Source organism: Bubalus bubalis, chromosome 16 (genome assembly GCF_019923935.1).
Source record: "Bubalus bubalis isolate 160015118507 breed Murrah chromosome 16, NDDB_SH_1, whole genome shotgun sequence".
Classification (NCBI taxonomy): Eukaryota; Metazoa; Chordata; class Mammalia; order Artiodactyla; family Bovidae; genus Bubalus; species Bubalus bubalis.
Window position 1 is genome coordinate 17,622,027 of NC_059172.1, and position 15,190 is coordinate 17,637,216.

Genomic DNA, 15,190 nt, shown 5'->3' on the forward strand with positions numbered 1-15,190 from the left:
CCTCAAAATTATCCTCTAATGAATATGGAAGCAGGCTTATTACATAAGCAAAATTAATTAAGTATGAAATCAATGGTACTATAGACTTTAACCAATTCTCCTCACATTCAGGATTCCCCTAGCAAGACATACTCCTAACATGGACAGCAAATGCATTTTCACAGCCTGAAATCACAGCCCCTGCTATCTGTCCTGCGGGAGAACAAATGACCAGGAAAATTAACCACCAACATTTGCCAAGAACTTATTATGTGCCTAGTAAATGTTATGAGTGCTTTACATGCATCATTGCCCCTAATCTTTGAAATAAACTATTAATACATAAGGCAGATATTGTTATTACTACCAAAATACAGAAAAGGAAACTAATTTATGGAAAAGTTAAGTAACCTGCTCAAGGTCACCCAAATTACGTGTTGTTTAGTCTCTAAGTTATGTCTGACTCTTGTGACCCCATAGACTGTAGCCCCCCAGGCTCCTCTGTCCCTGAGTTTCCCAGGCAAGAATTCTGGAAAGGGTTGCCATTTCCTTCTCCAGGGAATCTTCCCAACCCCGAGATCAAACTCATGTCTCCAGTATTGGCATGTGGGTTCCTTACCACTGAGCCACCAGGGAAGCTTCCAATGTGTGGCAGAGCCCACATTCCATGTTATCACACCCAAAGGAAATCCATAAACACAGCTGTTTTGGATAATCCCCATTTGCCCCTCAGACCTCCTCTCCATCCTATTCTGTGTCCCAGGAAGCTGACCACTATGGACTCCCCCGGGCTAAAGCTCTTTTGCCTTCTGGTTTCCAGGTGGGTTGATTAAAAGGAGATACCAACAAGAGATCTGAGGGTAGGAGGAGACCAAGATCAGGGTGTGCAAACACTGGTTTCCTCCCTGCTGGGCCACAGGTTGATGGTAACTCCTTCCTCTACTGAAAGTTCTTCCTACAGCTAGAGATATCACGGCTTCCAGTGACCACACCTTCCTCTTCCCTCTCCAGATCACTATTGGTTTTTCAAGACCCTTCTCCATCCCTTGTTCATCTCCATTAATGCTGCCCACAGCTTTATTACTAGGTTTTTTGGGTTTTTTTTTTAATCTGTCTCTTAGGGCATTTGAGGGTTGAGTACATCTCCTAGTGGATTCAGAAATGTAGTTAGATTTCCAAAACAATGAGAGACATGCTCTCTAGCAGAGAAGTCATGAGCTTCATGGACGGTGTCTAATGACAGACACACACTAGTTACTGCCCATAGCATGCCTCCTGCCTTCCAAATAAGTATCCCCTGGCCTTGCCTCTTTTCCAATAAGCATCAGTACAGACAGAGTTTCTCAATCTGAACTCTACTGATATTTTGAATCAGAAAATCTTTAATTCTGGGTCAGGGGTGTCCTATGCATGGCAGCATCTCTGGTCTCTACCCAACAGATGCCAATAGCAATCTCCCCAGTCATGGCAACAAATGTCTTCAGATATTGGCAAATGTGTCCTGGGGGCAAAATACCCTCAGTTGAAAACCATGACCTAGAATTAATGGAGAAAGAGCTTCAGAGGATAAACCCAAGAGTAACAAAAGGATGGAGGGAGGGGAAGGAAGGCAGGACACAAGGGAGAGAGGAAGGGAGAGAGGAAGGGAGGGAAGATCAGGAGGTATTTCAAAAGACATTGATCTGCCACATTTCTGTCACTGGTGATTAATATCCCTCACTAAAGGTACTCACTTTCACTTACTGTTTATTCTCTCCTAGAAGTTGGGTGCTCCGTTCTCACGGAGGATCTGTTTCTCTATCAACTTCCTCCTTCTTCACAATCACGACCTTCCCAGACAAGTCACTGCTACTTTCTAAACCACACTGCCCTGCCTGCAAATCAAAGGCATCAGAGAAGACCATCTCTAAACTTTCTCCCAACTCTGCTTATGTATAGCTCCAGAGAAACACTTCCCTGTTCAAAAATGATACCCCAGATGGTCATTTCTCCCCCTTGTGTCTGTGGGAGCTAAAAAAGCCAACCACATAAGATTAAAACGACTTTCCTATGCATACAGCCGTCATCATCTCATTTTATTCCCACACTTTTTTTCTTTTTGGCCTTTTCTCAAAGATTTCAGGACTTATGTCTAGAATAAGTACATCTTTGTCATCCTGAAAAAAACAGAGGCCTGCCTTGAGCTGAAGGGCAAAGCAATACCAAGAAATCTGAATGGTTTATGCTTGACGATGACTATTTGGACAGTGTTCAAGGGCCCTCAGTAGAAATCCTTCATTAGCACCACGACGTTTCCATTATTGCCAATGTCAAGAAGGAACGTGTTGCAAGTCCTCAGGAGCTGAGGTTTCAACATTTGTCAAATGCAATTACCCAGACTTTTTAGTTCCAAAGTTGATTGGAATGCTATCTTCCACTTCTCATTCACCCGATACACAGAAAAGGAAGCCGAGGGGTAGTTTATAAAAGAGATGCAGTAATAAGAACAGCATCATGTTTAAATTAGAATGACATGAATGAGTTTGTAATACTTGGAAACCACATAACCCTGAGAGTGCTAAAAGGTCTATTAGAGCTAACGAGGGTGGTCGCTGTGCCGTTCCAACAAGAAGGAATGAATCACAACACAGAATGCAATCCAAATACAGTTTTCAAACCACAGCTGAGACCAAGGATGAAACAGAGGACAGGTTCCCCCAAGTGCCACCCCAGTCGCCTGCCACTCTGAAAACTGGCCACCAGACCCTCTGATAAAATCACTTACATGTAACTGTCAGGCATATCACTTGCAACAGAACTTCCCATTTCTCCTGTATCTCAAGGCTGGAAATGTCCGCTAGGTTTCCAGTTTTGTGGCTGTTTTAAAAGAAGTTGCAAGTCAGGAACGAGTGGGGACACTGAATTCCACTTAGAAGAGAGTTTTCTGGGATCCCATTCTCTGAGACATGGGGACAAGGATTTGCCAGAGAAAAATGTTGCTGCGATTGGCTGACAATGTCAGAGATGATTCTTTCCTTCTCTCTTGGGATTAGGACTGTCCTCACCACAAGGAAAATCAGAACAATTTGACCTTGCAGAAACTCAAGAGCATCTGCAGTCACAGGTCATGCTGCTAAGAGGGCAAAATATGAAGGTGGAAAATGCAAACTTCAAATATAGACAAGCAAGGATTTATAAAAGCTCAGGGAAAAAATTCTCAAATAACTCCATTAAATGTGAGTGTCAAAAGTCACACACAGGGAGACCCAAAAGTGAAATTCAGTGAGCAGGCACAACCAAGTTAGTTTTGATAAAAATGATGTTTGGAAAAAGCTGAATTGAATGCCTTTGTAGGAGAGGCATACTTAACCTGATGGCTCATTGGGTAAAGAATCTGCCTTCGGTGCAGGAGATTCAGGAGACTCAGGTTCAACACTGGGTCAGGACGATCCCCTGGAGGAGGAAGTGGCAACCCACTCCAGTATTCTTGCCTGGGAAATCCAATGGACAGAGGAGCCTGGGGGGCCACAGTCCAAAGGGTCCCAAAGAGATGGAGGTGACTGAGCATGTGCAGGTAGGAGGGGCACGCACTTTCCTCCCACCTCTGCTCATTTCCCCCTGCTCAAGCTGACCCACATTAGGCATTTTTGTTAACTGACCAGTCCCTAGGGCATGTGTGTTTATAAGCCTGAGCTGGTCAGGTTTCTTAGGCCCACAAAATAATATCTGTTGTGATAGGTCTATGCAGGAAAAAAAAAAAACCTGTTAAAATAATTTTTTTCAAAAGAAAAAAAAGCATTTATTAAAGGATAACTTAGTATCCTAGCTGAGGATGGATGAGCTGAGAGGGTGAGAGGAAGAGAATAAGGAGCTACTCAAGCCGGAATAAGGCAACCACAGATGGAGTTACTCTCCTGAAGATGCCACTTGGACCCCACTCCACAGAAAGAGCGCTCAGAATCACACACACGCAGCTCCATCACACTTTCTTCCAGAGGCGGCTTCCCCACCACCACTCTGGGCGTTAGTGTGACTCCTTGTACAGCCACCACTTCACTTTGCTCACTTCCAATTGCAATTTTGCCGGCAGAACCAGGATCCTATTGACATTTTACTCAACAAGGTGGGTGAAAACAAACAAGGCAGACCCACCTGTCTATTTTATAAATTTATACATGATAAAATTACCGACAGAAAATGTTACAGAGTCTGTGACTAGGTTTTCACGTGCAAGTGGGAAAAAGTGAAACAAATATTCCTTTATTTAATTTCATAAAACCTTTTCTCAAGCATTTAAGATTGAGAAAGCATTTTAAGTTCATGCGCATTTCATGAACTTACCTACAAAACAGAAACAGACCCACAGGCGCAGAGAACAGACTTACAGTTGCCAAGGAGGAGGTGGATGGGAGAAGGATGGCTTGAGAGTGTAGGTTTATTAGATGCAAACTGGTACATATGGAATGGATAAACAATAAGGTTCTACTGTGAAGCACAGGGAACTCTATTCAATATCCTGTGATAAACCGCAAAGGAACAGAATATGAGAAAGAATGTGTGTACACACACACGTGCATGCACACACACACAGACACACACACAGTCTATCCAGTTGCACAGTGAAAGGGAAAGTGCTAGTTGCTTGTCTTGTCTGAGTCTTTGCAACCTGATGGACTGTAGGCCTCCAGGCTCCCCTGTCCATGGAATTCTCCAGGCAAGAATACTGGAGTGGATAACCATTCCCTTTTCCAGGGTTTCTTCTTGACCCAGGAATTGAACCCAGGTCTCCTGCATCACAGGCAGATTCTTCACTGTCTGAGCCACCAAGGGAGCCCTGCATGTGTGTGTGTGTGCGTGTGTGTGTAGAACTAAATCACTTTGCTGAACACTGGAGTGGGTTGCCATTTCCTTCTGCAATGTAGAAACTAATACAACATTATAAATCAACTATGGAGAAAGTTTGAGAATCCCTTGGATAGTAAGGAAATCAAACCAGTCAGTCCTAAAGGAAATTAACCATTGGAAGGATAGATGCTGAAGCTGAAACTTCAATAGTCTGGGCACCTGATGCGAAGAGCCGACTCATTGGAAAAGACCCTGATGCTGGGAAAGATGAGGGCAGGAGAAGGAGCTGACAGAGGATGAGATGGTTGGATGGCATCACCAACTCAATGGACATGAGTTTGAGCAAACTTCAGGAGATAGTAAAGGACAAGGAAGCCAGGCGTGCTGCAGTCCATGGGGTCACAAAGAGTCAGACACGATTTAGCAACTGAAAAAAAAAAAAAAAAAAAACAATACTTCAATGAAATAATTTTTCAAAAAAAAGAATGAAAATTTCACCACCTACCTACTAAAATGTCACAAATTAAAATATGAAGACACCAAAACAATAAAACCACAAAAATATTAAAAGAAAATTTTTAAAAGGGCCAGGTAATAAAATGAGGAATGAGAAAGAATATAGCAGGAAAGTTAGGCTAAGGATATCTATTATAATTAATCATAAAAGAGCTGTGTTTCTTCATAGGTAAAGCAATGTTACAGGTTTCCTATTACTTATTAAACAGATAGGTATCCAGTTCTCCAAGGGAATATATCAATTTCCTCACTTTGAGCTGCAAGTTCAGTTCAGTTGCTCAGTCGTGCCTGACTTTTTGTGACCCCATGGACTGCAGCACGCCAGGCTTCCCTGTTCATCACCAACTCCCGGAGCTTGCTCAGACTTATGTCCATCAAGTTAGTGATGCCATCCAATCACCTGATCCTCTGTCATCCCCTTCTCCTCCTGCCTTCAATCTTTCCCAGCATCAGGGTCTTTTCCAATGAGTCAGTTTTTCACATCAGGTGAAGAACTTCACATCAGGTAGCCAAAGTATTGGAGTTTCAGCTTCAGCATCAGTCCTTCCAATGAATATTCAGGACTGATTTCCTGGATCTCCTTGGATCTCCTTGCAGCTCAAGGGACCCTCAAGAGTCTCCAACACCACAGTTTAAAGTCATCAATTATTCAGCACTCAGCTAAGTCATTGAGTTAGACAAGGCTATGGTCCATGTGATCATTGAGCTGAAAAGAAATAATCATAATGAAAGAACAATGAACAACAAAAACAGATGATAAAATTGATAATGATTTTTTAAAAGCTTATATATACAGTTCTATTCATGATCATTTCTTACTTCAAAATTTAGGGAATAATTTTAACTTGTAGTTTTGTCAAGGCATGTCTACAGAGAATCAGAGTAATAAATTCCAGCAGGTGGCTAACTCCTGGTGTGCTCTGAAACCAATAAAGCCTAGAGAATCTGGTAAGATAAATGGTTCAACTGTCTCTAAGATTGGAATATGGATTTCTCAGTAGGGCTTTTGTCAAGCAACGTGTGACAGTCAAATCCACAGTGATGTCCTTCCATGCAAGAGCCTGGTGCTGCTGTTAGGAGATTCAGAAGCTCCAAAATGTAGACAGCATCACTAGCATTTTACTAAGGAAATTGAAACTCATAGTTTGTCATCTGATTGAGATACAGAGAGCACACCACAGGAAGCAAAAGGGTAAAGTTGGGGGTTTTTTGTTAGGTTTACTCCCCATTCAGTCATTTTTAATTAGCTTAAATACTTGAATGAGAGTTTGATGAAACTAGCAGAGTTCTGCATATAAGTAATGCAGAGAGAAAGAAGGGAAGAGAGGAAGAAATAAACTTAGATGTAGGATTAAGAAGACAGTTTTAGTTGTATCCTGTTAACTAAGCTGTGCAATGTTGGTGACTGGTGCACCACACCAGGGTAAAAGATAAGGAAGCAAGGCCATGGCTGAAATGACCCTGTGAATGGGACACTGATGTAGGCGATAGATGGGCTCCAGCTTAGACATTTACAACTGGCCTCCTGTTTATATTTCATATGGGCAGAAGAAGTGGATTTCAGACTGGATACTTGGAGCTGGTAGCATTTTCTGAGACAAGAGACAGGTGGGCTCCAGTTAAGGCATTTATAATCAGCCTCCTGTTCGCTCTCCAAAATGGAAGTTGCACAGAAACATGATAAATAGCCAGAGTTTGTCTCTTGTAAACACCCTTAAGGTAATAGTCATGGCCATAGTCAAGGTCATAGCCATGGCAAGGACAATGAGGGGCAAACTCTGTTTGAGTAAAGGATTAAGGCATCTCCACTCCCCCATCTTTGGGGACAAGGGAGACACTACACATGTGAAGAAAGGCTCCTTGTGGGTCAAAAGTCAAGGGATAATGCCAGGCCGTAATGAGTCTTGCTCCTCCCAGAAGCCTTCACCTCGAGATACATCTTGGCTGAGGAATGTATGTTCACCCAGAGGAGGGTCCCAGGATGGGTCTGGTATGGAAAAAGAAAGCAGATTATTGGCCTGAAGGAAGACAAAGACCCAGACTAACTGACCTATATGAATGACATAACCTCCTCTTTACTGCTCTCCTCCTCCCTAGGGGGGAAACCCACTCTTTCTTTCTGGGTGTGCGTCTCTGCCTTACTTCTGTCTTATCTAAACAAACTGTTTCTCTGTGTACTCTCCCACTTGCTGCTGCTGTCTCTCTAATAGAAAACTTTGTACCTTCATTTACAGCTTCTACCTCTGTGATAAATGATTTTTCTCTGGCAGCAAAGATCCAGGGAAAAATTACTTCTAGCCTCTAACTCTTTCTAGTCTGATGGCTAGGATTCCTGAATCCCATCCAGGCTACCCAGGTTCAATTTCTGGGCAGGGAATTAAGATCTCACCTCACACCAGCATTCACTGCTGCCTCACCAAGATCAACACTGCTGCTGCTACTGCTAAGTCACTTCAGTCATGTCCGACTCTGTGCGACCCCATAGACGGCAGCCCACCAGGCTCCCCCATCCCTAGGATTCTCCAGGCAAGAACACTGGAGTGGGTTGCCATTTCCTTCTCCAATGCATGAAAGTGAAAAGTGAAAGTGAAGTCACTCAGTCGTGTCCTACTCTTAGCGATCCCATGGACTGCAGCCTACCAGGCTCCTCTGCCCATGGGATTTTCCAGGCAAGAGTAGTAGAGTAGGGTGCCATTGCCTTCTCCAAGATCAACACTATTAGATATCTATTGAAAGTGAAAGTGAAGTCGATCAGTAGCTTCTGACTCTTCACGACCCCATGGACTGTATAGCCCACTAGGCTCCTCTATCCATGGAATTTTCCAGGCAAGAGTACTGGAGTGGTTTGCCATTTCCTTCTCCAGGGGATCTTCCCGACCCAGGGACCAAACCCAGGTCTCCCACATTATAGACAGATGATTTTACCATCTGAGCCACCAGAGAACTCTATCTATTGCTATGTAACAAATTTCTCCAAAGTTTAGTGGCTTAAAGCAACACCATTTTAATCTGATAGTTTCACTAGATTAGGCATCTGGGCACAGCCTCAGTGGTTCCCCTGCCTCTGGGTTCTCACACAAGTACAGTCAGGCATCTCAAGGCTTAAATGGGGGGAAAAAGAATCCACTTCTGCTCACCAATGTTCTTGCTGGCAGGATTCAGTCCCTGGGGACCTTTTGAACTGAGGACTTCAGCTCCTCATGAGTTGTTGGCCTTCACATAGAGTAGCTCACAGCATAAAAGCTGATGCATCAGGAGAGCAAGAGAGAAGAAAAGACAGTGCTAGCAAGATGGAAGTAAGGGCCTTTTGTAACCTAATCTCGGAAGGGATATCCTACCACCTTTGCTGTACTATTCTATATATTAGATACAAGTAACTAGGTCCAGCCCATGCTCAATGGGGAGGGGATACAAAAGACATATGTCACACATAAGAACACAAAATACCTAAGAGGTGAATGGGCTTAGCAGGTGGCGCATTTGTGAAGAATCCACCTGCCAATGCAGGAGATGCAAGAAACATGGGTTCAATCCCTGGGTCAGGAAGATCCCCTGGAGGAGGAAATGGCAACCCATGCCAGTATTCTTGCCTGGAAAGTTCCATGGACAGAGGAGAGTCTGGCAGGCTATGGTTCATGGGGCTGGCAAAGCGTTGGACATGACTGAGGGACATGCTTGCACAGGGTTGGTGGCGGGTGGGAGAGGTGAATGCCAGCAGGCAGTCATCACGGGAATTCATTCCAGAATCTGCCAACCACAGACACAGACACGGGAGTCTGAGAGATGAACCCAGAGGAAGTCAGTTGCTGAGATACGAGTTAGAACCATGGTCTTCTAGAAAACTTAATAGGGAAAATCTTTCCAAACAGAATATTTAAAACAGGTGAAAGCAGAATTATTTTCCCTGAAGCACTGAGTAAGGCCCAGGAGATGATGGACACCTATCCTTGGCCCCCTAATCCAACCATGGCCCAGGCCCTGGACTAGGCTCCCTTCCTCCTGTCGCTCGTGAGTTTGGGGACAGGGTGACAACATGGGCAAAGGACGTTCATCAGCTGCCTGACGGGGAGCCCTGCCAGAAGAGGAAGCAAATAGCTGCTCTCACTGAAGACGGAAACAAGCCAGGGAACCACAGGCCCTTTCCAGTCCCCGTGACAGCCAAATAAGGATGAGTTTATGGTATATTTCCCAAACCTGAAATGAAATGCAAACCAAGCATTTACTAAACATCTAAAATTGAGAATTACACCAAATATAGCTTGAAAATCACTGAGGTCTGAAACCGTGTAACATACGGAAGGATCAAGCTGTGTGCAGCCAAGAAGTGGAGCTCAAGTGTCTTTCCAATAGAAAAAGCATAGCAAGTAGGAAGGTAGATGATGCAGTTTGGTTGAAGTGGAGCATCGGGACCAAGCTGGAGTGGGAAGAGATTGAAAACTACATCAGAAGCTCATCTGACAGCCTAAGCCCAACTGCTGGGCTTGGCGAGCAGTTGAGAGAACATTCCTGAACCTATGAAACCACAGAAGGATGCAGGTGAGCTACATCTGGGTGATTGTATGTCCTGATTTTCCTGGGTCCGTGGGGTTAGGGTTATGTTGCTGTCAGTAGTCCTGTTTTTCATTCTCCGGGAAGACTAGTTCACCTGATGCCACTGTCCATGTTGTTTAAAACTTGATTACCCAGTATCACTCCCCTCATATGATACAACTCTCCTCCTATAATCCACCTGAAAAGAGAAGCTATCATCCCATAGCCTGCAACTACAAAGGAAAAGACCTCTCCACCTTACACAGCAACAAGACACTGACTGATAAAGAGAAGGAGGTTAAAAACATAGGGATTTTTCCTACAGAGTCCTCACTGTTGATTCACTTGTTTTCTCTATCTTTTTTGGATGAACATCTTAGATAGGAAAGGCACACTTTCTTCTGACAAGATTGGTGCCATCTCAGTATCTCCACTTTAGAGAAACACAGTACTGAAACCGATGGCTTGAGAAATGGAGATGCCCTGTCGGTGTGAACACATGCCCATGAAATGATAATGCCATTTCTTTTCCGAAGACTCACCAGTCACCTTCCTTATAATTGGCCAGCAGAAAGCATGCTGGGCCTTCCGTTCAGCAGCCACAAACTCAAAAGAAGGCAGCAGATGGCCCTCCTGACTCTGAAAATCCACGTGCACCTTTGAATGTCTCCGCTTCAAGGCGATATTGAAAAATGACATTTCCATCAACAGGGGCAACAAGATAACAGAGCATGCTAGGATTAAGAGGTAGGTACATGGGAAAGAGACAAATACTGAGTAATTTAGCATCAGAAAAAATGACCAGCTTTGGGGAGGAGTGTCATCACCAACATAAATGAGAACTGGCGATTCAAAATCCAAGCCAAAAGCAGAGGCTCTCTCAACAATATACTTTTTCATGTTAACAATAATTTTAGTTGAAAGAATCCATATTTTTGGAAATTCTGTCAAATAGCTCCAGGGCAGAAATTGGGTTTGGATAGGCGATGTATGACAGCAATGGATACAATTCTTGATTCTACTTTAAGGAGATGGAGGAAAGGGATAAACCCATTAGTCAGAGATCCAGAGGATAGCCCAGCCCCCGGATTAATTTAACTAGCATTTTAGATCTCTCCTAAATGCTAATGTCTATGCTGATGCACTAGAAACACAAAAATGGAAAATAATAGCTAAAAGTTTTGAAATATTCAATATGTACTACATACTGCACTCAGGCTTTATCGTGCACTACAAAGTTCAATTCTTCTACCAATGCTGGGGGATATGTACTATTATTATATCTACTTAACAGATGAGAAAAATGAGACATAAAGATTATTTTCAGGGTCCGTAAACAATGGAGCTTGAATTTGAAACCAAAAGATGTTAAGCCAAAGAGTGACTGGATAATCTCTATTACATATTGCTAACAAGAAAAGGTCTTATACTCAAAATGCTTGCTATGTACCAAGTCAAGGAGAAGTGGGTTTTGGCTAAGCAGAGAGAGCAAAAAAGAGATTTACCAAAGACAATGGTAAATCTTTCAAAATGACATTTCCAAACTTTTCCAACATTTTTCCACTAGGACATGAATAAAGCTCATACAAAAGCCATGTGAAAAATAAGGAAATTAAGGCACTCAATGAAAACTATATTGATTATATGCTTTAAATAAATCTTTTTCATTTCTGAGCATCTAACTAAATATACCCCTTCTCATCAGTTACTGCGGGATACAGTAGATCATCACCTTACAAGTTGTTCCATCCAAATTTTTCTTCTAGAGTTTTATAAGAGACACTTCCATTCAGGAACCAACAAGTTAAGACAGAAATAGCAAATAACTAGGAGCCGAGTGACCAAAGACATATGTTTGAGATCCAACTGTGCTATTTATATAATTAATAATGTTGGAGAAAGTCACATGGCTTCCATGAACTGTGAGGTTTCCCTTCCTGTAAAATGAGATTCATGCATTCTTTCAACAAACATGTATTGTGGACCAGTTAAAAGGTCCTCAAGACACACCAGTAATTAAGACATCAATCTCTAGGAGGAAGCAATAGCAGTGTCTACTGGTGACTGAAAAAAAAGCACAACCTAAAAGTTGAGAATTTTGTTTTATTTGGCAGACAATATTGAGGACTTAAACCCAGGATACAGCCTCTCAGGTAGTTCTGAGGGATTGCTCCAAAAAGGTAAAGGAGGAAAAGAGGACAGAGAGGAGTTCTCGCAGCAAAGACCAGGAAGTTGAAACTTGAAAAGACTACTGCTGGTTAAAGAAAACTAGACAGCTCAAGTTAACGAATTTAGCACTTTTCTATGTATAAGGAGATGAAAGGCTCTGGGCTCACTGAAATCATTCTTTTGGTATGCACCTGGGCCACCTAGGGAGGGCTTCCCTGGTAGCTCAGCTGGTAAAGAATCTTCCTGCAACGCAAGAGACCCAGGTTCGATTCCTGGGTCAGGAAGATCCCCTGGAGCAGGGGTAGGTTACCCACTCCAGTATTCTTGAGCTTCCCTGGTGGCTCAGCCGTAAAGAATCTGCCTACAATGCAGGAGACCCTGGTTCAATTCCTGGGTCAGGAAGATCCATGGAGAAGGGATAAGCTACCCACTCCAGTATGCTTGGGCTTCCCTAGGGGCTCAGCTAGTAAAGAATCCGCCTGCGATGCGGGAGACATGGGTTCGATCCCTGGGTTGGGAAGATCCCCTGGAGAAGGGAAAGGCTACCCACTCCAGTATTCTGGCCTGGAGAATTCCATGGACTGTATAGTCCATGGGGTCACAAAGAGTCAGACACACTGAGCCACTTTCACTTTCACTTTAGCTACCCAGGGCCAGTACTTTGTTCTTCCCCATTCCGAGCCCCCTCCAGGCACACCATCTGGGGTGGCTGCAAGGACTGAGGGCTTGGCAGTGGGCAGCCCATTTGCCTCCATCCTGAATTCCCTCAGGGCCCATCATCAGGCGGCTGTAGTGGCTTTGATGGCTGCAACATCGTTTGTTTACTAATTTGCAGGCAATATTTTTCATTCACACTACCCCAGAAGTTTGCTATGAGGACCAAATGAAGTCAATGAAGTGTTGTCCAGACATTCACAAATGCTAGATATGTACTGAACCAGGTGATACAGTATTGAATAGCAAAGAGAAAGTCCCTGCATTGATGAAGATCATGTTGTAGTCTGCAAATAAATGAACACAAAATTATTTTAGAGGTGATAAATACCAAGAAGAGAATCTTAACTAAAACTGGATAATGCCTGAAGTGTGACTTAGAGGATGCGGTTGCTTTAGACTGGTCATGAAAAGTGTCTGAGGAAGTGACATTAGAGCCGACGAGACATGAGTGATGGAGAAGACCTAACCACAGAAGGATCCAGGAGCTTCAAGTCTAGGCAAAGCAAGCAGTAAGTACGGTCCCCAGGGTGAAAGCCAAACTCCCCAAAACAGAAATAAAGCCATTAGGGGATGAAGTACAATGACGAGGAGGAGACGAGCAGGGAGAGGATAAGAAAGGGAGGCAAGGAAACTACCCTGCACAGCCTTGTGGCTAGAGAAGGAAGGTTGGTATTATACAGAACCATAACGCACATGAGTGGAGGGCTCTGAGCGAGAGCGCAAAATGATCTGATTTATACTTTTACATGAAAAGATGCTCAACATCGCTAATCATCAGGGAAATGCAAATCAAAACCACAGGGAGACATCACCTCGTCCCTGTCAGAATGGCTGTCCTCAGAAAGTCTACAAGTAACAAACGCTGGTGAGGATGTGGAGAGAAGGGAACCATTGTAACTGTTGGCAGAACTGTACATTAGTGTGACCACTGTGGAAAATAGTATGGAGGTCCTTGAAAAAATTAAACATAGAATGACCATATGAACCAGCAATTCCCCTCCTGGGTATATATCTGAAAAATAAAAAACCACTAATTCGAAAATATATATGCACCCTAATGTTCATAGCAGCATTACTTACAATTGCTAAGACATGGAAACAACAGAAGCGTCCATCAACAAATGAATGGATAAAGAAGATATGGTATGTATGTACATGTATGCATTATATATATAATGGAATACTACTCAATATGAAAAAGAATGAAATGTTGCCATGTACAGCAGCATGGATGGACTTGGAGGGCATTATACTAAGTGAAATAAGTCAGAGAAAGACAAATACTATATGATATCACATACATGGAATATAAAAAATGCAACAAACTAGAGAATATAACCAAAAAAAGCAGACTCATAGAGACCTAATTAGCAGTTACCAGTGGGGAGGGGGGAGGGACAATACAGGAGTGGGAGAGCAGGAGATATAAACTGCTACATGGTAAGATAAGTTCAACGATGTATTGTACAACATGGGGAATATAGCCAATAATTTTGTAATAACTGTAAATAGAAAGTAACCTTTAAAACTGTATAAAAATAAGAACTTAAAAAAAAGTTCACCCTGGCTTCTGGGGAAATGGAAAGGAAGGGGGAGCTGAAAGTACAACCCAGAGTTTAATCCAGGAAAGGAAAAAATGGTGTCCTAGGCAGGGTAGTAATAATGGAGATGGAGAGATGTCGACAGATTCTGTCCATGTGTGATCAAGAAAGTTAAGAGACTTGTTGATTTAGATATGAAGTAGGTGAGGGGCAGAAAATCAAATAGTACCTTGTTTGGGACTTTAGTAATTGGGTAGTTTGTAGTGCCATATACTGAAATCGAAAACAGAGTTCTGCTTTGCCACCTTAAGTCCAAGATACTTCTTAAACATCATAAAGATATTTATGCAAAATCTGCTGCTCAGGAGAGAGGTGAAAGCTGATTATACAAATTTGGCTGCTCCATACAAACAGATAGTAGTATAACTCCTTCTTAGATAATTTCAATGACAAAGTGAAAAAATGAGAAGAAATGTGGAGAAATGGAAGGCAGACCGTTAATTTTAGTGAGTCTCTTAGATAATTAATTCAGTAATATACATCCCAGTCATACACCACTATGGTAATTGCTCTACTAGTTAATGTTTTTATGTGTTTTTACCTATTTACACTCCAGGCTTCCCAGGTCACTCAGTGGTAAAGAATCCATCTGCAGTGTAGGAGACATAGGTTGGATCCCTGGGTGAAGAAGACGCCCCCTGGAGGAGGAAATGGCAACCCGCTCCAGTATTTCTTGCCCGGAAAATTCCATGGACAGAGGAGCCTGGTGGGCCACAATCCATGAGGTCGCAAAGAGTCAGACATGACTGAGCACACACACATTAGTTCAAGAAAAATGAGTGTAAGGTGATTTTGACAAAAATGTGTCATATGCTAAGAACTGTCTGCCTATTATAGCCGCATTTTGCCTGTTT